General features: G+C 44.0%; 1 long non-coding RNA gene across 1 annotated transcript in view; it reads left to right on the plus strand.

The window, feature by feature from the left end:
- The first annotated feature begins 3694 nt into the window (after positions 1 to 3694).
- Positions 3695 to 23537, plus strand: part of LOC121102061 — a 52420-nt gene continuing 32577 nt past the window's right edge. Inside the window, exons 1-2 of the long non-coding RNA XR_005834114.1 lie at positions 3695 to 4164; positions 15613 to 15733. This is a non-coding gene — a long non-coding RNA (uncharacterized LOC121102061). The remainder of the gene's footprint in view (positions 4165 to 15612; positions 15734 to 23537) is intronic.

Consider the following 23537-nt stretch of genomic DNA (forward strand, 5'->3'; position numbering starts at 1 on the left):
TGGTGCCCACCCCTATCTTCCCATTCAGGTGTTAGCTCAGAGAAGCCTTCCTTGACTACTCTATCTGGACTATCAACTGCCATCACACCTTATGCTCCTCCCCTCTTTTCTTTATATACTTGTCACCCTCTGGAATTGTCTTATATACTTTTTATTTACTTGTGCGTATCTAGTCAGATAACAAACACTACCTGGAATATAAGCTCCATGAGGTTGAGTACCTTGCCTTGTCCTGTTCTGTGCTGTATCCCCAACATCTACAACAGAGCCTGGCATTAGTGGGGACTCAGTGTTTCTTAATGAAGTGTGTCCCAGGGCCACCCTGCTGGAGTGTCGCATCCCCTGAACCTACAGTTGACTGAATCTGCATAAGACACTACCACAGCACCTGCATCCATTTAGGTTTCTTAGTCTCCACCCCCTGCTTGGTAGAACCCCCAGTGGCCCTCAGAAGCCAGCTTGCCCACAATTTCAAGTCTCCAACTTTAGCCCACCCGGCTGCAGGGGGTGCCTGACATTTTCCCCCATCCAGTTCCAGGTGGGGCATCTGCTGCTGAGGTTGCTGAGGCCCACAAGCCGCCACAGCGTCCAGCCCCCTCAGAGGTCCACCTATGTTGTGTGATGTTGTCCTTCACTGTGTCACAGCTCTGGGCATTGAGGGCTCAGGGACATGGACAGGCCCCTCTCCCCGGCCCTTAACCTTCTCCAGAATGTCCTTCCATTTTTGTCCATCTCTCATCCTTTAGGAATCAGCACTAATGATGGCAGTGGTCTGAATGTTTGTATCCCCCACCCCCAAAATCATATGTTCAAATCCTGACCCTCAAGGTGATGGTATTAGCAGGAGGGGCCTTTGGGAGGTGGTTCAGCCATGAGGGTGGAGCCTTCTCGAATGGGGTTAATACTCTTATAAAAGATTAGTGTTCTGCAGGATCTAGCACCCTCCAAGCTCTGTCCCGAGGAGCCCCCTGCCCCCTCCACCGCGCGAGCACGCTGGTCTGAGACTTCCAGCCTTCAAAATGCGAGCAGTGCAATTCTGCTGGGTACAAGCCAACCAGCCTGTGGTGTTTTGCTACAGCCGCTCGGACGGACTATGAGAATGACCTCGGTGAAGCTGCCCCAGCCTCTGGTGTGGGGACACCGGTGCACTTACCTGTACCGGGGCTGCAGCGCCTTCCCGCGGCCTGAGCTCCTCGGCCCAGCCTCCTCAGCGCTCCCGCGTCCTGAGCCCCCCACTAATCTCTGCCTGCTGCTAGCACCAGGGCTTGTGGTATCTCTGTGCTAGGAGGTCTGGAGTAAAGTGTACCGATTTCTCTAATCGCTATCACTGTGTGACCTAGGGCAAGCAACGGAACCTCTCTGAGCCTCTGCTGCCTCTTCTGTAAAATGAGGTCATAGTAGTATCTGCCCCCCAAGGCAGAGGGAGGCTCAGATGAGGTAGACGGGGCTTCTCAAGCTCTCACTCAAGAGCCTGGCACGGAGTTAGCGTTCCAGAAAGAGCAGCTATTATTAACTGCATAAACCCAGGCTGCTCCCTGTGTCACTGTCATTTCTCGGTAGAAGCTACATTTGGAGACAAGAGCGAGTTTTCCTCAACTTTCTATTGCCTGCACTTAGGATGGTGTTTGATACACCGCAGGGGCTCAAGTGTTTGTTGAAGGATTTGATGGCTTTAAATTCTCTCATTTAGACTATCTTTGTGAAGCATAAACATTACATATATATGTAACAGCATGACTTTTTTATTGTGGTAACCAATACATAAAATTCACCATCTTAACCATCTGTAATGCACAATCAGGGGCATTAAGTACGTGCACATTGTTGGGCAACCGTGTGGTATTTTTAAATCCCTCACAGCCTGCCCTTGAACAGGAACAGAAGCTGAGTCTGCAGACACTCAGAGCATGTGAATACAGAAACCTTCCTCCAGCAGGTTGGCTTTGTTCAAATAGGGACTGTGCCTGCTCCCAGCCCTCCGTACAATTCCTTGACACAATAGGTGCTCAATAAATGTAAAATGAGCCGCCGTCAGAAGTGGCACTCTGGCAGGGGAACCAGACAGGACTTTGAGACAAGTTTTTGGGGTTTTTTGTTTTGTTTTGTTTCGTTTAGTTTTTAGCGAGAGGTTTCGAATAGGTTGGAATCTCACACACAAAAATCATATTGTGGAGCAAAAACTGGAGGCTCTGGCAACGGGGGGCCTGGGCTGCTGCGAGGTGGCTCCCAGCTTCCGCTGAGCAGCAGCTGCCCCTGCGGGGCGTGTGCTCTCCAGCTCCTCCCGTTTCCGGTTCCTGCCCTGGTCCCGTGGCCGTGCGGGTTTGAGAGCCCTGCGTGAGAGTCGAGAGACGGGGCTGGCGACCCACCCCTCCCCTTGCCAGGAGCTCAGTCAGCACACGGAGCCTCACATCCTCTTCTGCACGATGCTGAAGGCTCTTCAGGCGTCTGCGAAGGGCGCTCTGAGATCCAGCATGTGACGGTGTGTCGCACGACGTCAAGGCTATGACACAAGCATTCGCCCCACATCACGGGCGTCCTTTTGCGTTTGCACGGAGGATGTCTGGAATCCTGCCAGGTGGCATACCCGGGTTTTTGTGTACCACGTACTCACCTGGGAAGACACCAGCATCTGTGAAAGCTAGGGTGCTCTCTGGTCAGCACCCGTCAGTCACCTGAGGGCTTTCGCAAAGTCCCTGCCTGGGTGTGACACAGTTGAGAGCAAGTCCCTCGGGGACAGGCCCGCTCTCCTGCATCTGCCATGTGAGAGCCCTTCACCACACCGCACAGTGGCCCCACAGGCGTGTGACTCCACCTGACACGCCACAGCAGAAATTCACGGGGTATTTGCCACATCTGAAAGCAGCTCCTCGGACAGGGGTTTGGCCTCAGGGCACCACCGATTTCCCTTCTCCTCCCTTCCTTTCCCTTCAGAGCTGGGGCTTGGTTTCTGCGGTGACTTTTCAACCTCACCAGCTGGAGGAAATGAGTGCTCTTCCCCTTTAAGTCCCTTTTACGAACTCCATCTCACCAGTCACCTCAAAACTCAGGCCAACTGTGTTTTATTAGAAGCACCTTGATAGTGAGGAAGAATTCAAGGCAGGCAATAAATAGAAGGTAAGTCAGGTGATACGGTTTTGAAATAAAACAAGTTTATGTAGTAACTGGTTCCAGATTGCCTTACAGTCTTGCTTGGCAGGTAGAGATTTATTCCTGATAGCGAACCAGATGTCACACTTGCTCTTCTAAGACATTTGCTTTTATCTGCAGCCGTTCCTGATGGAAGAGATGCAAAGAGAAGACTAGAGCCTTGTTTAAGCACAGAGTCGCGTTTGCATCGTGACACCAAGAGGATCTGATCATCTGAAAGCTTCCAGTCTAGGTCTTAACAGCTTTCGGAAATCAAACACGTTCAAACAAAACAATACAAAACAAAAGCACAGAGAGGCAGTTGCACGTTTTGCAATCATTTCTGTGAAGAGAGAACATGTAGGTGGTACAAGAACTACCTACAATAAGAGATGTGTCGCTTGGCTCTTCTAGAAGAAAACAAGGCTTCCGGAAATTGGCTACTGGTTTTGTAGAGAACATGAAGCCATTTCACAACACTTCCTTGTAACAATGAACCCAGAAACTTCTGTGAGCCTCATTTTATTTTTTTGAGAGGAGCGTGCACGTGCGACGGGGGGAGGGGCAGAGGGCGAGACGCTCTCCAGCGGACCCCATGGCGAGCTCGGAGCCTGACGCAGGGCTCCAACTCACCACCCTGAGATGCGGACCTGAGCCGAAATCAAGTGTGAGAGGCTTAGCTGACTGAGCCACCCAGGCGCCCTGTGAGACTCCTTTCCGCCAGGAGCGGCAGCCATCTCCACGCCAGGGCTCTCAGCCACCCCCTGCTCTGGCCTTTTCTGCTCCTCGCTCCCCTTCCCCTCTCCGGGGCGCATTTCCTGAATCAGCAAATGTAAGCGCTCCGGCTCTTTGGCAAATCGTACAAACCCCCTGCAGACTGGTTAACGTGAAACAGCATAGCCTTCCGGAACCTCCACAGCGCGAATCCACGGCCCTTCTCTCCAGACCCTTGGTCTTGGGGTCTCTTGGCTCAAAATCCAGGGAGAGACTGCCCCAGCTTGGCTCACACGTCCATCCGCTCCAGTCAGCTCGGTCCAGGTAGGAGGGTCTCACGTGAACGTGGTTGTCAAGGCACATTCAGAAGCTGGGGAGTGTGCGACGGAGTGTGGGTCACGGGCTGGCCAGGTGCCCTGTGGGGAAGCCCTCGCTTTGCCTGACTGGGCTTTCATTAGTGGCTGTAGTCGCGGTGCGGGAAGTTGTGTGGAGAGCGCCTCCCAGAGAGAAGTATTCTATATGGGGGATGGGACATGGCCTGGTGAATTGAGGGGCTGTAGCTGGGAGGAAATTGTCTTAGTTTTAACAAATCACCACAAACAACACAAATGTGCTATCTTACAGTTCTGCGGGTAAGAAGTCTGACAACTGGTCTCACTGGGCTAAGATCAAGGTGCGCACAGGGCCAAATTCCTTTCTGGGGCTGGAGGGAAGACTCTACTTCTTTGCCTTTTCTGGCTTCTGAGACCACCCGCATCTCTTGACTTGTAGTATCTTCCACCATTCTTGACAAGCCAGCAGCGTTGCCTCTCTCTGACCTCTTTTCTGTTACCGGAACGCTTTCTTTCTAAAGATTTATTTATTTACTTTACAGAGGAGAGCGAGAGAGCATGGGAGAGGGGGGCAGAGGGAGTGAGAGAATCTTAAGCAGGCTCCACACTCAGCTCAGAGCCGGACACAGGGCTCGATCTCTCACAACCCTGAGATCACAACCTGAGCTGAAATCAAGAGTCCGACGCTCAACCAACTGAGCCACCCGGGCACGCTTATCACGACTCTTTCTCACTGACCACAGGAGGGAAAGTCTCTTCACATTTAAGGACTTGTGATTAAGTTGAGCCCACCTGAATGATTCAGAATACCCTCCTCATCTCAAAGTCCTTAACTTTAATCATATCCACAAAGTCTTTTGTTATGGGTTGAATTGTGTCCAAATTCATATTTTGAAGTCGTAAACCCCAGAATGTGAACTTAACTTGGAAATAGGGTCATCGCAAATGTATTCAGTTAAGATTAGATCATTAGGGGGGCGCCTGGGTGGCACAGCGGTTAAGCGTCTGCCTTCAGCTCAGGGCGTGATCCCGGCGTTGTGGGATCGAGCCCCACATCAGGCTCTTCCGCTATGAGCCTGCTTCTTCCTCTCCCACTCCCCCTGCTTGTGTTCCCTCTCTCGCTGGCTGTCTCTCTCTCTGTCGAATGAATAAATAAAATCTTAAAAAAAAAAAAAAGATTAGATCATTAGGGTGGGCCTTAATTCAATATGACTGGTGTCTGTATCGAAAGGGGGAAATTTGGACACAGACACCACAGAAGGAGAGACACAGGGAGGAGTCAGTCACCTACAAGCCAAGGAGAAAGGCCTGGAACAGATCTCTCCCTCACAGCCTTTAGAAGAAACCAACTTGTTGACACCTTGATTTTGCACTTCTGGCTTTTGGAACTATGAAAGAATGAATTTCTGTTCAAGCCACCCAATTCGTGGTGCTTTGTTGTGGTGACCTTAGCAAAAGATATCTCATAGTCACTGGTTCTGGGGATTAGGACATGCACCTCTTAGGGAAGGCCATTATTCCACTTACCACAGGTTTAAACAGTGGATCCTAGCCAAGTGTTCTTTACTTCACTTTGTCCTGGGACCGTGCTCAGTAGTTCCTGTACCGTGAATGAAATAATGGATTGGACCATAGGCTTGTTGCTCACAAACACCACGCATGCATGAGAGCAGACTCCAAAACAATAAGTCTTTGCACAGGAACATTGTCCAGCCTCAGGCACACTGGTTTTTGTAGCCCTCAATGCAAGGTGCTGGTATTTATTGCCATTTTTGAAGGGCAGACATTGTGTTTGCAGAATCTACTGAACTGGAGGTTATTAGCTTTTTTCTTAGAGCAAATAAAAACATGGGAATGACATCAGCAAAATGTGGAATAGGAGTTTTCTACTATATTTTCCCCACAAAACAGCGAGTTTGACAATCACCCACAGATGAGAATGAGTTTGTGGCTGTCCAAGAGTCCAGCAGAGAAGTTCCAGCAAACTGTTGGAGCAAACAACAATCAGGTTGGATGCATAGGAGAGGATGAGAGAAACGGTTTCACTTTATCCATGTCACCACTCTCCCAAGGCACAGATACAGCCCAATGCCAAGGGAGACCTTCTAATTCTGTGGCTTCATTCACAGGGGGATCTGAGAGTGTGTGAAGGAGCATCTGGCTTCCCAGCTGTGTGGAATGCTGCCAAAAAGGCCCACTTCTTTTTTCACCCTATCCAGAATACTGGGGTATGCTGCACAACTCAGGAGCAGAGAGGGGCTGGGAGAACAGCAGATGGGGTTCTCAGAGGGCATCAGAAAGACATGGATCTTACTAACCACTTTGTGGAATCCATCAGGAAGTCTGCCCACAAGCTGCTGGGGGATGTTTCACTTGAGGATCCCCCCCCCAGATGGCCCATGGGTACCTGAATACTCCATTTGCCTCACCCACATACACCCCACCCTGTGGCTGGCTCTCTCACTCCAAGAGCAGTGAGTATGAGCCTTTGTAGACAGCTAGTGAGCACAGGCAGAAAAGCTGGCCCTGATGCTGCAAGATTGGGAGAAAGAACACTAACTTGAGCATTTAGCACCACTTTAGGGAAAGCAAGAGAAACATACAATCTTAAGAAATCCCCCTAAGAGGGAATAAGAAATAGGGAGCATGTGTATCCATAGAAAAGGTCTGAGAAAGCCTCAGCCCCTTAGTAGAACTGACAGAAGATATTTCTTCCCCAAAGCCATTCAATAAAGACTAGAGAAGGTAACTATTTCTTCAGATGTGAAGACAGCAATGCAAGACTTCAAGGAATACGAAAATTCAAGGAAATGAAGAAAACAATGCTATTTACAATGGTATCAAAACAATAACACAGGAATAAGTTTAACCAAGGAGGTGAAAGACCTGTACACTGAAAACTATGACATTTGATGAAAGAGATAGAGGAAGACACAAGCAAATGGAAAGATATCCAATGCTCATGAATTGGAAGAATTGATATTGTTAAATGTCCATACTTCCTAAAGTGATCTACAGATTCGGTGCAATCTTTATCAAAATTCCATTAACATTTTTCACAGATAGAGAAAAAATGCTAAATTTTATATTCATATCCACAAGAGACCCCTGAATAGCCAAAGCAATCCTGAGAAAGAACAAAGCTGGAGGAATTACAATATGGAGGTTCCTCAGAAATTGCCACATTATCTACCGGAGTAGATCATAGTAATTCAAACTAGAATGAACTACTACATGATCCAGCAATCTCACTTCTGGGTATGTATCTGAAGAAAATGAAATCAGTACCTCAAAGAGATATCCGTATTCCCATGTTTACTGCAGCATTATTCACAATAGCCAAGATGTGGAAACAACCTAAGTGTCCTTCAACAGATGAGTTATAAAGAAGATGTGGTCTATATATAGAATGGAATACTAGTCAGTCATGAGAAAGAAGGAAATCCTACTATTTGCAACAACATGGATAAAAATAGAAGACTTTATGCAAAGTGAAATCAGCCAGATGAAAATAGACAAATACAATATGGTCTCACTTACATGTAGAATCTAAAAAAAAAAAGAGAGAGAGAAAAAAAACATTGAACTCCTAGAGAGAATAGATTGGTGGTTACCAGGGGCTGCGGCTGGTGGTTGGAGGAGACGAGAGATGCTGGTCAGAGTATAAGCCTTCAGTTACAAGCTGTACAAGCTCTGGGGGTGTAAGTATAGTATGGTGATAATAATTAATGACACCCTGTTGTGTACTTGAAAGTTGCCAATAGACCTTAAGTGTTCTCAGCACACGTATAGAACAGGTAACTATGTAAGGGATGAATGTGGTAATTAATTGGATTGTGGTAATCATGTCACAAAGTCTACGTATGTCAAATTACGTTGTACGCTTTAAATATGTGTAATTTTATTTGTCAATTATTATACCTCAACAAAGCTGAAAAAATGTTGTCAAAATCTTAAATTGCAGAATTTCAGTAATTGGTTATAGGGATTCAGTACTGTCTTCCCTATTTTGTCTTTATAAAATAAGTTTCTTTTTTAAGATTTATTTATTTATGTAAGAGAGAGAGAGAGCACGAGTGGGAAGAGGACAGAGGGAGAGAGTCTCAAGCAGACTCCCCACCCAATGTGGAGCCTGATGTAGGGCTTGATCCTATGACCCATGAAATCAGGACCTGAGCTGAAATCACAAGTTGGGTGCTTAACCAACTAAGCCACCCAGGTGCCCCATAAAATAAGAACTTTTTAAAAGTATGTAAATTAAAAGAAACAAAAATCCATATGCACTCTGTCACCCTCCAGTGTGATTTCACCATCAGAGAAGTTGCCTTCCCTACACTATGCCAAGAATATCCCTCACAGCCCTTCACACCCTCACCCCTGCTCACACATCGACCAGGCAGAGCTCAGCGAGGACCTGCGCCCCAGTTCACTGGGGCTGCTTGTTGGTTTAGGCCAGATGCCAGAGAGCAGAAAATAAAGTAAAATAATAATCAGCGGGACATGAAAAATGACATAGATTAACCAGAAAAGTAAATCTGTGACTAATAGTAAAATAACAGGTTCGTGCTCACTGTAGAAAGCACTCACATTGCTCCATTTCCCCTGCCAACGCCTAAACACATTCTTGTCCTCTTCCATTTGGACCATGCAACACTCCTTGCTGGTTACCTGTTTTCAATCTCTTCCTTCCTGCCTTTCATCCTCTGGCTGCTGCATTTGAAATAGGGAAAAAGAAAAGGAAAACACAAACACATACACACACACAAATCTGATAGTGTCATTCACCTGCTTAGGCTTGAAGGCATCCCCATTACCCATAAAGTTCGAGTTTCTGACTGTGATGTATGAAGCCCACACCAGGTGGGTCCAGTCAGCTTTTCCAACATCATCTTTCACCACCCTACACATTCAAGAATCAATTCTAGTATTTCTCAAAGTATGGTCCCTGAGCACCAGAATTAGCATTCTGGGGTGCTTGTGAAAGATCCCAGTCCTACTGACTCTGAGTCTTTTAACAAGCACTCAAAACAATTTGTATGCAAACCTAGCTGGAGGCTGCTGATCACCAGTCATTGTACTCCTTCCCTCTGTCTCAGGTGCCCTCCTCCTCCTTGTCCATTTCTTCTTTTGGGGCATTGTTCAGGTAGCATCTTCTCCCTCTCATAAGCCAAACAAATTGCTCCCCTCTCTCTATTCCCTTAGCGCTTTATGCAGACCTCATAATACAGCCCTGTTTTACAGATGTTTGCTACAGATCTGTCTGTCCTGCTGGATTATAAATTCCTTGCCATTAGGAACCATGTCTTAGTCATTTTTTTCCCCCTGAGTGTGCGATTTCTTTGTTTCTACAATGGGAAATGTGTAACTGACCATGTTTCCCTTTCCCCTTGGCCACCTCATGTGCTTAGAGTCAAATTCACAGCTCAAGTGTAGCAATTATGAAGGCTGCCATTGGCTGTATATCTGTGTCCCGTTTACCCTCTAGACTTGACCTATTTTAATTTATATTTCCCTTGCCCTGAGTTTTGAAACCTGTATTTGGCCATTTTATTTTATATGTTTCTGCTACAAGCCACCTCAGATCCTTTCTGGAGCAAGGTGAGAGAGAGATAAATTATTCATCTCACTATTCCTACCACCCAGGACAGCGTCTGGCAGATAGAAAATAATAACAGTTTGTTAAATGTAATCCAAGGAATACAGTTATGTGGACTCTGACAGCTATTTTACTCATTGCTTAGAACACTTTTTCTTGCTTCTCATTTTGATTACAATGTTCCAGAGCTAAAGCTGCTAGACCAGAGCTTGTAACTGTACAAAATTCACTTGATGTCAGAGATCTGGTTGTCTCAGTTTTCCACCTTGATCCATGGGCAACCCATTTTAGGAGTTGAGGCTACTCATTAACTCTGTAATCTGTGATTAATTTTGAAAGATAGTAAACAGGTAGAAATCTGGGAAATTGAGAAGGGAAAGAAGGACAGTGAGCGGGAGGATAGCACAGGGATCGAGCCAAGGACAGAATACAGGACACTGAGGACCAGTCTCAGAGACAGGGGGCCAAATAGGGAAATGGCAGTGGGCCACGTGTGAAAAGCCCATGGGGAGGTGCAAGTCTTCTGTTTCCTGAGGACACACCATGGTAACGTCCCCATGCGTATGCTCAAGCGTATAGTTAAAGATGTCAACAGGGGGTGCCTGGGTGGCTCCGGCAGTTAAGTGTTGGACACTTAATTTGGGCTCAGGTCATGATTTCAGGGTCGTAGGATCGAGTCCCGCATCAGCCTTGATCCCACAACCCGTCCCACCCCCATTTGCACTCACAAGCGCCCTCTCTCTCTCTCTGCCTAAAAAAAGTAAAAAAAGGTCAACATCAATTGCTGCATAATAAAATTATGAAGAAATAAGATGAAAAATTTTTGAGAAAGGAAAAAAAGTAACTTTTTCTACTTATTGTTCTCCAACTTAACGTCTAATGTCTCCCTAAGAAAAGCCATCTTTTCTGTCATTATGTATCTTATCTGAAGAAATAGTAGCAGCACCCCAGTCTCTTTAAATTGGAGATTTTATTTTCCCTAGAAAACAACATGTGTAGTCTTGACTTTCAGTTGTCACGTCAACTTTCTACACAAGTCCCTCACGCTGCCAGTTAACTATTTTCAAAGCACCATTCTATCAGATTTTTTTCTTTTGAAGAAAAATAAAGGGATGCTTACCCATCAGTTGTTACACGTAACAACTACATGTAAAACCACGTCTAATTTAAATTTGCTTCTGACATCTTCATTTCGATCAGAAACATCAATTCAGTGTGTTTTCTTCATGAAAACCTGGAGAAACGGAGATAATTCTTTGAACAACATAAAGGAAGGTGTTATTATTAAATAGATTAAAATGGAACTTTTGTAGAAATGGATTTGCTGACATGGGATTCGACAAAAATCCTGGTCCATTATAATAAGATATGGCTCTTTCCTCAAAAGTGAAGTTAACAGAGAAACTGGAAGTTAAAGTTTAAGATATCTGGTTTGTTTACGCCCTCCAGGGTCACTGAGCCGTTAGTCCTGGCTGAGAGGTGGGTCTGAGCCTTGAAGGATTCCGTGTTAGTGACAGGATAGTCAGGCGGCCAAAGCAAGGAAGCCTTGCTAACCTTGGGTCTAAGGATCAGCTGGCCGCAATGGCAGATTGAGGCCAGGGTCAGGGGTTATGTGCTAGTACCTCTATGGCGGAGGCCTCCCGCTCAGCAGCAGCTGAACTGAGAGTCACCCTCATGGCCAGCTGATGGCACTAATACCCTCAACTTGTAGGCCTAGCCTTCCCACATTCTGAACCCCTGAACCCCACCACATATACAGGCAAACAGTAAGCTCAGAAGGTCCCAGGTTGGCATGAGGTTAGTCTGGCTGTTATAAGCCTGGGGAGGAGGATGGGGACAGACTGGAAGCCTCTCTGTGCCCCCTAGACCATCTAATCTTTCTCTGAAACCTTCTGCAATCCCCCAGTTCCTGAAATTGTGTAACTCCTCTCTTCTCTCTGTAACACTCTAGTTTCCCTCTGGGACCTCAGCTGCTTTAATGGAAGTCCTGATGCCTTGTCCGACTTTAGCCCACCCCCTCCCAGGGCCTGTACCCTGACTTGTTAAAAAACAGATGCACCACCCCCAGCCCACAATGCTGCTGGGGGTCTGCCTGATTCATCCTGTCACCAGTCCTGGCCCCTAATAACTCTTATCATGTTGCCTTATGCCTCACAACTACTCCTGTTATGATGTCAAAATCATAATCAATAATAAGAGCTACCATCTCTGGAGCTCTTGCCATGGCCAGGTTGTGTCCTGAGAACACACATTATCTCGGCACATTTTCACAACGAGAGAATGAGGCAGATACGCTGTCTTGATTTTACAGCTCATAAACTAAGGCTCAAAGAAGTCAAGTGGTTTGCTCAAGAGAACAAAACTTACAAGTGATAGAGCCAGGACTCAAATTCAGGACTAAAAGAGTCCAAAATCAAAGTTCCTGACAATTTGTCCCTTACGATGAATAAGAAACAAAGAGACTGTGGAAGTCATCTGGAATCTCAGAGCTATATCGCTGAAGTTGGTTGGTGTGTTGGACATAACTGGGATACCACTCCAAATCCCTGCAGCTCTGCCTCTTCCTCTAGCCACTAAAGAAGCAGCTCGTTCTATGTGGGCTTTAATCAGCTTCATCCACAAGCAGCCTGGCGGTGTCTTGCTTCAGGCTGGGTCTCATCCTCTCACTTCCTGTCCTGTGGCTTCTCTGATGTCCCACCATAACACAGAATCCCATGTGTATGGCTCAAAATGCAGGGGAGTTCACACCCTGGGGCCATTCTTGACCAGAGGCAGATGAGAACTGATAAATGTTTCCTTCCTTCATCATCCGTGGACATTCTGAGACACATTTCATATGCATCCTTAGAAAGTTCCACAGGATCAAGCCCTATTGTCCAGGCCATGGCCAACTCAAATGCACATCCTTAATTTGGCTTTCCTTCCTTCCCTGTTGCTCTGTTCCTGTGCCCTCGGACCACATCCCCAAATAAACTACCTGCATGGAAGCCTTTGGCTCAGGTTCTGCTTCTAGGGAAACCCAGGCAGGTGGGCACAGAAGAAGTGCCTGTCTCTCAAGAAAACCAGTCCACTCATTTACATATTGTTCTCTGAGCGTGACCACAGTGATGTCTCTCTCCATTTCAAAGTCACAACTGATTAAAATGCCCTGAAAAGAGTCAGAAGAAGATCTAACAGAGAGGCAGACAGGGCAGCCAACACCTCTGAGCCAAAGGCCTAGGGAAGGCAAAGCTTCTGTAAGGCAGATAAAGACGTGAATTTAGACAGAAGATAAAAGCTTTTCCTGCTACAAAGGTAGAATAATTAACTTAGGAAGAAGACTCTCCAGACCGACAAGGTGCACAGAGACCAGCGCCTGTCACATCTGGGCGAGGACTGCAAGTTGGCCTCTAACCTGCTCCCACCAGGCTTCTCCAGGATGCTCTCCTGTAGCAAAGTTCCAGACTCCTTGTTTCCTTAAACCATTGCTACTTTTAATCAACATTGTTGTCTCTTCTCCTCACATACACTCTCAACAGGGAAGTCAGCATCATCACTGTTGGCCTGAAGACGGGCCAAGAGAAACAAATCAAGAGAACCCCCATTGAGGCCACACTCTGCATCTCATCTCAGCAGCAGAGGTGCACAATGGACACCCCTGAGCGCCCTGCTGGAATTCCTTCCATCTTCCTGAGCACAGGCAAAACTGAGGCATGGGCCAGCCTCATTCCCAGCCCTGAAATGAGATTTATCCATTTTTCCAGATTATTTATCGAGAGCTAATTTGATATGGAGACTTTCTGCTAAAATAAGCTTTATCCTTTCAATTATTTTATTCTAGTGTCCCTGATTTACTTTTGGATGCAATTGTTTATTCTCTAATTCTTAGAATCCTAGATGTTAAAAAAAATCATGATACTATGTACAACTGATGAATCACTGAACTCTACCTCTGACACTAATAATACACTATATGTTCATTGACTGCACTTAAATAAACTAACATTTTTAAAAAATCATGATGCCTATCATAAATTACACAAATAAATGGTACTTCCTTTGTTGTTAAATCTAACAACAATCTAATAACAACTAATTTAAAAACAATAGCAATCTAGTGATTGCCTACAAGTACCCTAAACCACTGTAACCATAACCCACTCAATGGCTATTATACGGTGGGCCTCTGTCCCAGGGTTGCAGACCCCTAGGGTATTTGGAGCTATTACAAGAGATCATCAAAGAGATGATGTGTGTTAAGCATAATTTGTGGCCTAAATACTTAATACCTATTGCACACATATGTATGACTTAAGTGTTTGTAGACCCTGCTGTGATTAGTAAAGTGCAAACCCATAGATATTCTTTGTAGCTCAACAAATAGAGTGGTAGGGCTACGTAGTCTTAAAAATATTTTTATGTTAAAATGAGGTCCTAGTGCCTCAAAATATTGGGGTAACTGGTGTTATGCAAAGAAGCCCCAAGACAAGAGTCCAAAAATCCAGGTCCACATTCTAGCCCCGCTGATAGGCTCTGAAACCTTAAGTAAGTCATTGGTCTCGGTAACCTCAGATTCTGCATATATAAGAAAATAACCAAACCTCTACCACAGAACTTTTACAAGAAATATAAATCAGGTCATGTTGTGGTTTTTCAAAGTTTTTTAAAAATGTGTCTTCTCCCAAAGATTGTGTTTTAAAAGTCCTGGGTGGTACCCAGGATTCTATACTAGAAAGATCTTCAGGTGTTTCTGATACACTACTGCCTTTGAAATAATCCACACGCTAAAAAAATGTAGGTTAAATTCTCTAAAAATTTTAAACTGCTGAGGGCACCTGGGGGGCACAGTTGGTTGAGCTTCTGATTCTTGGTTTCGGCTCAGGTCATGATCTCAGGGTCCTGAAATCGAGCCCTGCGTCGGGCTCTGGGCTCAGCATGGAGTCTGCTTGGGTTTCTCTCTCCCTTTGCTCCTCCCCCCATCCTTTCTCTTTCAAATAAATAAATACATAAATCTTTACAATTTTAAACTGTTATAGAAATATAAAATATCATTAGTAATAATGAGGAACTCTAGAAATTACATTCAAGTAATATTCAAAGACTGGTCCTCCAGCCACAGACCTGATTGGGCCCTGGCCACTAGGATGTATCGGAGATCTGAAGGGCGGCCAATTCCAGCACACCAGCTCCATGTTATTTGTCTAAGGGCCCTGTTAGGGTCAAGCAATAGAAACAGGAAGAAAACTATACCAAAACACATTATAATCAAATTGCTGAATACCCGTGATAAAATGTTAAAAGCAGCCAGGGATGTCGAGTGGGAGGAAGGGTGGAGAAACAAACTAGACATAGAGGAACGAAAATAAAAATTACAGCACACGTCTCATCAGAAGCAGTGCAAGCCAGAAGACAATGGAGCAACAACTGTAAAGTGCTGAGACAAAGGGGTGCCTGGCTGTTGGTGGAGCACATGACTTTTGATCTCAGGCTGGGAGTTCAAGCCCTACGTTGGGCCTAGAGCTTCCTTAAAAAATAAATAAATAACATAAAAATAAATATAAAGTACTGGAACAAGAAACCATCAACCGAGTATTATACACCCAGAAAGGGTGTATTCATTTTTCAAAAATGAAAGGGAAAAAAGACTTTTTTCAGAAAAATAAGGCCTAGGAAGCCACACTACCAGCAGATTAGCATCACAAACGTAAGCCAGTTCACACCAGTTCACACAAACTGATGGCTAAAGATGTAGAACTTTTGCATATTGATTGTTAAAATGTTGGTAGCTTAAAATTGGTAACGACAGGAGAATTTATGTCGTGGAAATGAGCAAACACTACATCAGGGCTCTTTTTGATTTTGCAGAGAGCAACTTGACCAGCACATCACTGGGGACAAGAATATTAAAAGTAGTCCTTCAGGCAAAAGGAAAGTGATACCAGATAGAAATTTGGATCTGTACAAAGGAATTAAGGACGACAAATACGTGAGTAAACAAAAAACATTTTTCTTAAATTTAAAATCTCTTTAAAAGACAACCACCTATTTAAAGTAGCGTAAATGACTAATATTTATAGAAGTACTATCTATGACAGAAGTAGTATAAAGGATGGGAAGAAGAAAAGAGAAATATACTCTTGTAAGAATCGCACACCATATGTAAAGTAGTGTGTTAGTCAAAGGTAGACTGTAATTAGTTGAAAATGAATATGTATTATAAACTACATAAGTTGAAAGTGTGATATTGTGTAAGTTGAAAACAGATATTATAAATTGTATAGTAATTGCACATATACACACACAAACTCAAAGAGGTATGGCTAAATAAATCAGCAGTGGAGATAAGATTATTAAAAATGCTTGATTAATTCAAAGGAAGACAGAAAAGAAGAAAAGGGGATAATGGAATGGATGGGGTGATGAAATTTTTCTATCCCATGATTGTAGTCATTACACAGCTATATTTGTGAGAAGTTACCAAATCACCCAACTTGGCGAGTTCTACTATATGTAAATTATACGTCAATAAATCTGATAGAAGAAGGAGGAAGAGGAAGGGGGGGGGAGGATGACTGCCACCACCGAATAGGAGACTTACGCTACCTGAGTGCAAGACGTGCTATGAAGCTATGCTAGTCAACATGTTGTGGTATTGGTGAAAAGATTGACCTAGAGATCAATGGGACAGATTGTCTGGCTACAAGGAACTCATTCCCACCAAGCCGACAGGGGGTGATGGTACATGCTATGGACCACAGTTACTGTGTGTTCATTTCTCTTCTGTTTTTTAAATCGGGAATGAAAGGCCTAATTATCATACCATTCTTTGACCAACAGAAATAAAGCTCAACAAAGTTTTGACTAGAAAGATGCACAGATGATAGTGATTATCTAGTTTATCATGCAGGGGTCCTGCACATCTAGAGCTGTAAGGGTAGAGGTATATAATGTGGAGAGCCCCCTGAGGATGAAGTCAATTCACAGGGATGCAGAGCTAGAAATGCAGGAAGGGACAGAGCCTCTTGTGTCATATTGGACTCCTGGATCTAGCTACACCTGAAGCCAGAATCTTCTTGGACTGCCTGATTATTTGAACTAATAAATTCCCTTTTCTGTCTAAGCAAATTAGAGTTGTAGCAAGAGGAGTCCTAAATAACGTAAGTGTGTACTCGGTGTTGATAGTAGAGAAGCACTGGCTTACACACATAGTAACTGGCAGGTCTTTGAAAAGCTCTGGGCCCAGACTTCTCATCTGTTAGTAGAAGTAGTTAGATTAGGGCAGTAGTTTCTCAGAAGAGTCCTACAAAGATGAGGAACAATAGTGACCTCAATGGGAAATGAGGGAGAGACACAGAAGCGACCCTAGGCTCTCTTTCAACTATACCAGGAGTAACTCTTCATTTTAAAAATCTGTTTTAGGGCGCGTGGGTGGCTCAGTCGATTAAGTGTCTGCCTTCGGCTTAGGTCATGATCTCGGGGTCCTGGGATTGAGCCCCACGTTGGGCTCCCAGCTCAGCAGGTAGTCTGCTTCTCCCTCTGCTTCTCCCCCGCTGCTCGTGTTCTCTCTCTCTCAAATGCAAAACTAAAAACTTTAAAAAAAAAATCTGTTTTAGATTTCGGAATTACACATAGAGTTAGATTTGAAAAAATGTTCCTTTGTTTAAAAAAAAAAAAGCTCTGTGATCTCCTCCAGTTCCCCAAATTCCAATATTCTTTGTTGATTTCTGAGAAGCAATATGGCATAAGACATTACATTACAGCACATCAGACTGCCTGGAGTTTGAATCCATCTCCACCCCTACGAATGGTGTGATCTTTTTTTTTTTTTTTTTTTTTTTTTTTTTTTTTTTTTTTAAAGATTTTATTTATTTATGTGACAGAGAGACAAGCCAGCGAGAGAGGGAACACAGCAGGGGGAGTGGGAGAGGAAGAAGCAGGCTCATAGCGGAAGAGCCTGATGTGGGACTCGATCCCGGATCGCCAGGATCACGCCCTGAGCCGAAGGCAGACGCTTTAACGACTGCGCTACCCAGGCGCCCCCAAATGGTGTGATCTTGAACAAGTTTCTCTGTTGCTTGGTTTCTTCATCAGTAAAATAGGAGCAATAACAGTGCATATTTCTAAGAGTTGTAATGAAGGGTAATTGACAATATTGGGGAAACCCTTCCAACAGTGCCTGGTACGTGATACATGCTCAATAACTTAGTGGTGGTAGCGGTGGTGGTGATGATGATGATGATGATATGAGGATGATGTTAAGTCTGGAAGATGTCAGTGAATCTGGTTTGCCTTTATCAGTTCCCCCAAGGAGTGAGCTGAAAAAATAATGGAGACCCAAATCAGGTCATGTGCTTTTTCCCTGTAACTGTGTCAATAAGTTTAGGGTACTGAAAGCTTTGGTGTCTATTCTTTGTTTTCTGACTGTAATCATCCCCTCTAGAAATGGCTAGCTCAAATGATAATTTTGTGTGTGTGGTTGAAGTAAAACCTTTCCTGATTATATTAATAATGCATGTGCAGTGATGAAAATTTAAAAAATTAATAGAAAAAGAAAATATTAAAGCACTTATAATTCTACTACCAAAAGATAAATTCTATTAACATTTTGATCATTGCATATTTCAATTTGGAGTATTTTCTTCCAGGTTTTCTTTTAAAGCATTTAAAAAGAACATATAAATACATACAAAAAACTTCATATATAAATATATGTATATATATCCGTGTCTGTGTATATGTGTGTGTGTATGTGTGTGCGTGTGTGTATAATTTCTTTTCTCAAATAAGGCTATGAGTAATTTTCCATGACATTAAATATTCTTTGAAAACCACATATGACTTCTTAATAATTTATCATATGGCTCTCCCATAATTTACTTGACAACTTCCTTATAATTGGAACTTTCAGAAGTTTTTAGTTTGAATCTAGTATAAATAATGCTGTGATAAACATCCTTGGATATCCCTCTTGAAACATATCTGATTAGGATGCTTTTCCTAGAGGTGGGATTTCCAAGTATGTATTTATAAGGCTTCTGATACAGATTGTCAAATAGTCTTCCAGAAAGTTTATACCAATTTATTATTATTTTGATTACAACATACTCCTCAAGTCTTTCATGCCATGCTTTGTGAAGGACCAACGTCCCATCACTTAAATAGTGTAGTCAAAGGGATTCCCATCATCACACTAACGCCGACGTCACTCTTGTCCTTGCACAATTAATGATCTCTGCTTTAGAGCAGGGGCCTGTGCTTCATTAAACATGAGCATTTGAACTTAAGTGTGACAGACAATAGGAAAGTATTTCTTACACGTCTCTCATTCGAGCCGTGGACACTTCAAGTAGGAGAATGTTCCAGGGGACAATTCTGTGACTGGAATATTGTGTTGTGAAAAGCAAAATGGCATCATCTAGAATTCAAAATAATCTTTTTAAAGGCCTCAATTTCCCTAGAGCTATGACTGTCCTGACTGACATTCTACTTCTCTGGGAAGCCAGAATGTGTAGCCGATGTGATGTTTTCTTGGCCTCCTTTTTCTCAGTATTTCTTCACCAGTATTAACTGCATTTATGACCTGGAGGAAACTAACAGAGAAGTGAATCTGATTATGTCCCCATTCTCCACCCTGCTTAACGATCTTCTCCAAACCACAGCATGACAGACAGACTGCTGACAATCTGGACCCTACTATTCTAACCCCAAGGACTGCCATCCTCCCCCATCTTTCTCTCTCATCCCATCCATCTTCCCACCTTCCACCTTGACCTTCCATGCCTCTATACCTGGATTATCTGCACCCCCTAGAAAAGTCTCCCCGCCCCATGCAACCTAGTAAATTTTAGTTATCCAATCAGATCCTCCCCCGACACACATCCACAGCTTCAGTTCATAAGACCAAGATTCATACTTTGTTAGGTTCTTTTGGTTGTAAGGAATAGAAATTCAAGGTACTTCCAGTAATTGGGGAGTTGTTACTCACATGTCTATTACATGGGGGTACTAGGTAAAGAAGCTCATGGAAACCACAGAGCAGCTCCTGCTCAAGATCTAAGACAGGCCTCGGATCCAAGTGGTTTTGTCCCTTCTTCAGTTACAAGAGCCAAAGGTCTCCATTCTCCTTCTCTGTTGCTGGGGTGACTCCCACTCTTGCTGGCCCTGTGTATCTTTATGTGTCAGCTCCTTTCTCCATTTTCCTCCCCAGCTCTTGCACCCATAACTGCCTCTCTCTGTGCCTCCCCTTTCAAACTTACATGAAGTGGTTTCCTGGGCAGAGCTTCGCAGATGAGACCACTTCACAGATGTGTATCCATCCCCTGGATTGGCTGCCTTCAGTGGCCGTCCCACCTTGGTCCAGTCCAGGCCATCCCATGTTTCAACCCCCACCTGAGGCCCTAACTCCTGCAGGAGGGGACTGTGGGAGGGCAGTTGCCCTTATAAAGGGAGAAAGGGCAAGATGGGCATACACCAAGTTGCTAAATTTGGACCTAATAGTATTACTTTTGTGGATAGAAGAGGTAGGATCATAGTTCTCATTTGTTTCATACGTTGTAAAGGAGAAGATTTAGAGTCATCCTGCAAGCAACATGAGATCATCCACACAATATAATGTCCTGGGGTGGTATCAGAGAGAGACTTTTGAAATTTTGTTTTATCTGTTCCTAGAGCAATAAATTCTGCCCAGTGTCCACTCCATCCCCAGCCTTTAAATGAGGCTTATCCACTTACACAGGAAGCACTGTACGTTCCATTATCAGCTCTCCACCCACCCTTACCTCCCATGTGGCCTCTATAATCCCTTGGCCTCATTCTCCAGCTCCCACCGCCCTCCCCAAGAAATCCTCCTCCTTCCCATGACCCACTCTGCTCTGGCTAAGCACGTGCTGCTTGGGATAAGAGGTACCTCTCTCCCAGCCATGATTCGCCAGCAAACCCCCCCTCTTCTACCCACCCTCCACTCCAGCCCTTCCCCTCGACCCTGAAGGGAAGAGATTCAAAATTTAGGGCAAAATGGAGCATTGCTTTTAATGAGGTTTGGGTTGGACTATGGCTGAGAAACCAACATGTTCTACTTACCTCAGAGATTTGTTTTTAGGACTCAGTGAGGTAATCTATGTGAAGTGCTTTGAATGGCACCTGCCCTTAATTATTACATCTTAGTATTTGTAATCCTCTTGGCAGCCTCCTGAGTTGTTCTTCCTTTCAGAGTGGGATCTGCCCTGTGGTGTAGTCCAATTTATGCAGAGCGATTATATTCCCAAGGGAGGAAGCTGAAGCATTTCATGTAGAAAAAGCACAGATTATTGCTAGTAATATTTAGTATTTATTGATATCAGACCCTACATTTAGTGCTTTGCAATAGTTATCTAATTTATCCCTTATGAAGTTAAGTACTGTCATCACCCCACTTATGAGGAAACTAAGGCACAGAAAGATTAAATAATTTACCCAGGGTCCCTCAGTCAGTGAGTATCAGTCAGGATGCAAATCAATCATACAGTCTCTTCTAGAGTCTGAATCTTCTGCCACTGAACCATGCTGTCTCCAATTAGAGTAGTGAATGTTGATGCAGGAAATGGTCTTGGAAATCGTCTTGCCTCTACCTCCTCATTCTATGGATGGGAAACAGAGGCTGAGGCAAAGGAAGGGGCTTTCCTAACATGTAAACCTTGTGAGGGGCACAAGAAGGACTAGAACTCAAGACCCTGCTTTCATTTCAGTGTTTCTCTCACTACTCCACTTTACGGTAATATTTTTTAGGCTAATTGTATTAGCATCCACAGAAATGCTATCTTCAGATTCATTTTGCTTTGAGAGAGTTGTTTTTTTGTCCTATCTGTCAAAACAGGCTTCCGTATTCAGACGTATTCTCAAAACCTGGAGCAATTACATCACTTTTTAGGCACCAGTTTCCTCATGTATCACGTGTGGTGGTTGAGTTTAACGACTGGTTTCTAGACTGGATTGGGGGGGAACGACAAAATTTTTTAAAAACTTAGGGACCAACATAGAATTACCATTTCATGTTTATGGCTCAGGTTTTTCTAAAACCCGTGGACAAAAGAAAAAAACAAAAACAAACTACAATCTAAGATACTATCATCATTCTGTAAAAGAAAGAATATTACAACCAAAAAAACTAGGAAGACTATAATCTTAAAATAAAGGAGAAGTCATTTACAAAGAATACCATTTATTGTATGGAAAGACAATAAATTGTCCTAATTGTTTTCATTTCATCACAGACCGGTAACGGTTTCGTCATGGATCAGCATCTGGCGATCTAAGTTAGATGAAACTTTGAAGTTCTCTCTGGCTTTTAAACTCTGTGATTTTGAGCATCATTTTTTCCATTTACGATTATTTTAGATTTCTGGCTCTTGGGTCTTTGTAAATTAATCCTTCTTAAGCCTGTCCTTAAAGGCTTTGTTACATTGCGTGTGGAATGACTATTGGAAATTTTACCTTCAGAATAGCAATGCATGGACATAGAATTATCTGTCTCCTGTCTTAACATTTTGCACAGCTTCCAGTTTCCCTCACCCCCATTCCAGAGGAACAAAGCAATGATTCTAAACTCTGACCTCTCCCTTCTCCCCAGTCTCCTTCAGGGCAAAGGAGTCAGGCTTATACTGCTGCTGAAAATCTGGTTTTTCTAGTGAGCCCTCTGAGACGTGACTCCTTCTGCCCAGGCTCTAAGCAGGGAATTTTTCCAACAGAAGGAAACATTCCTTAAGGAAAGAACACTTGACTCCATGTAACGACCTGAGAACAAACCAGTCTGGCCCAGCTACCCCTTTGAATTTGTCCCTCAGAAAGTGCATTTCTTTGTTTTCTACTTCATACTGCCATGCCTACCTGTGAGTGTTTGGGGTGAGGAGGAGACATAGAGGGGGTTGGAGGATGCCAGGACTAGGGCATAAATGCATTGAGGGCAGAGATTTATCCATCCATTTGCTTTTGCATCCCCAGCAAGGGGATACTGGCCATAGCAAGTACTCTGCAAATGGGTGCGGAATGCACCACATTTAAGCACACTAGTTTAATAACAATAGTTTTTTATTGTGTGACTACTAGTGTCAGTCACTGTGAGCAATGTTTTATAAAAATTAGGTCTTTTTTTCTTTTTAAAGATTTTTTAAATTTTTAAGTAATCTCTATACCCAATGTGGGGCTCAAACCCACAACCCCGAGATCAAGAGTCTCATGCTCCACTGACTGAGCCAGCCAGGTGCCCCTAAAAATTATTTCTAATTCTTACCAGAACTCTCTCGTAGGTGAATCATTATTCCTATTGTATGGATGAGGAAACTGAAGCACAAGGTAGTTAACTGGGCCAAAGGCATTGAACTAGTTTAAGTGACTGAACCAAATAATCTTTGCAGTGCGCTGAACTGCGGAGCCTACACGTGAGTCAGCCTTCAGGAAAAGGAGGGGAAAGGCAGCTAGCATCTTCCTCCAAGGGCTTAGCAGAGCCTCTTTCCCAGCCAAGTCTCTGCATAGGCAAAGAGGGCAGCTGTGTCATCATCACAGAAGAAGAAATTACTGACCTTCTTCTTAGACTCTCAGATCTCTGAGACCATTTAGGTCCATCAGGAAGTGAGGGGTAGAACCCAGACCAGGACTGGCTCTGCTGACTGCCTATCTGGTACCTCACCCACCCTGCAGACACCAGCAAAACATTGAAAATCTCATCGTACTCATCAGAACAGTCCAACTGCTTCAACCACTACCACAAGGATTAGTAGCTTAGCACAGTGAGAATTTATTGTTCCTGTCACAGTACA

The sequence above is a fragment of the Ursus maritimus genome, unplaced genomic scaffold, assembly GCF_017311325.1.
Source record: "Ursus maritimus isolate PB19 unplaced genomic scaffold, ASM1731132v1 scaffold_12, whole genome shotgun sequence".
Classification (NCBI taxonomy): Eukaryota; Metazoa; Chordata; class Mammalia; order Carnivora; family Ursidae; genus Ursus; species Ursus maritimus.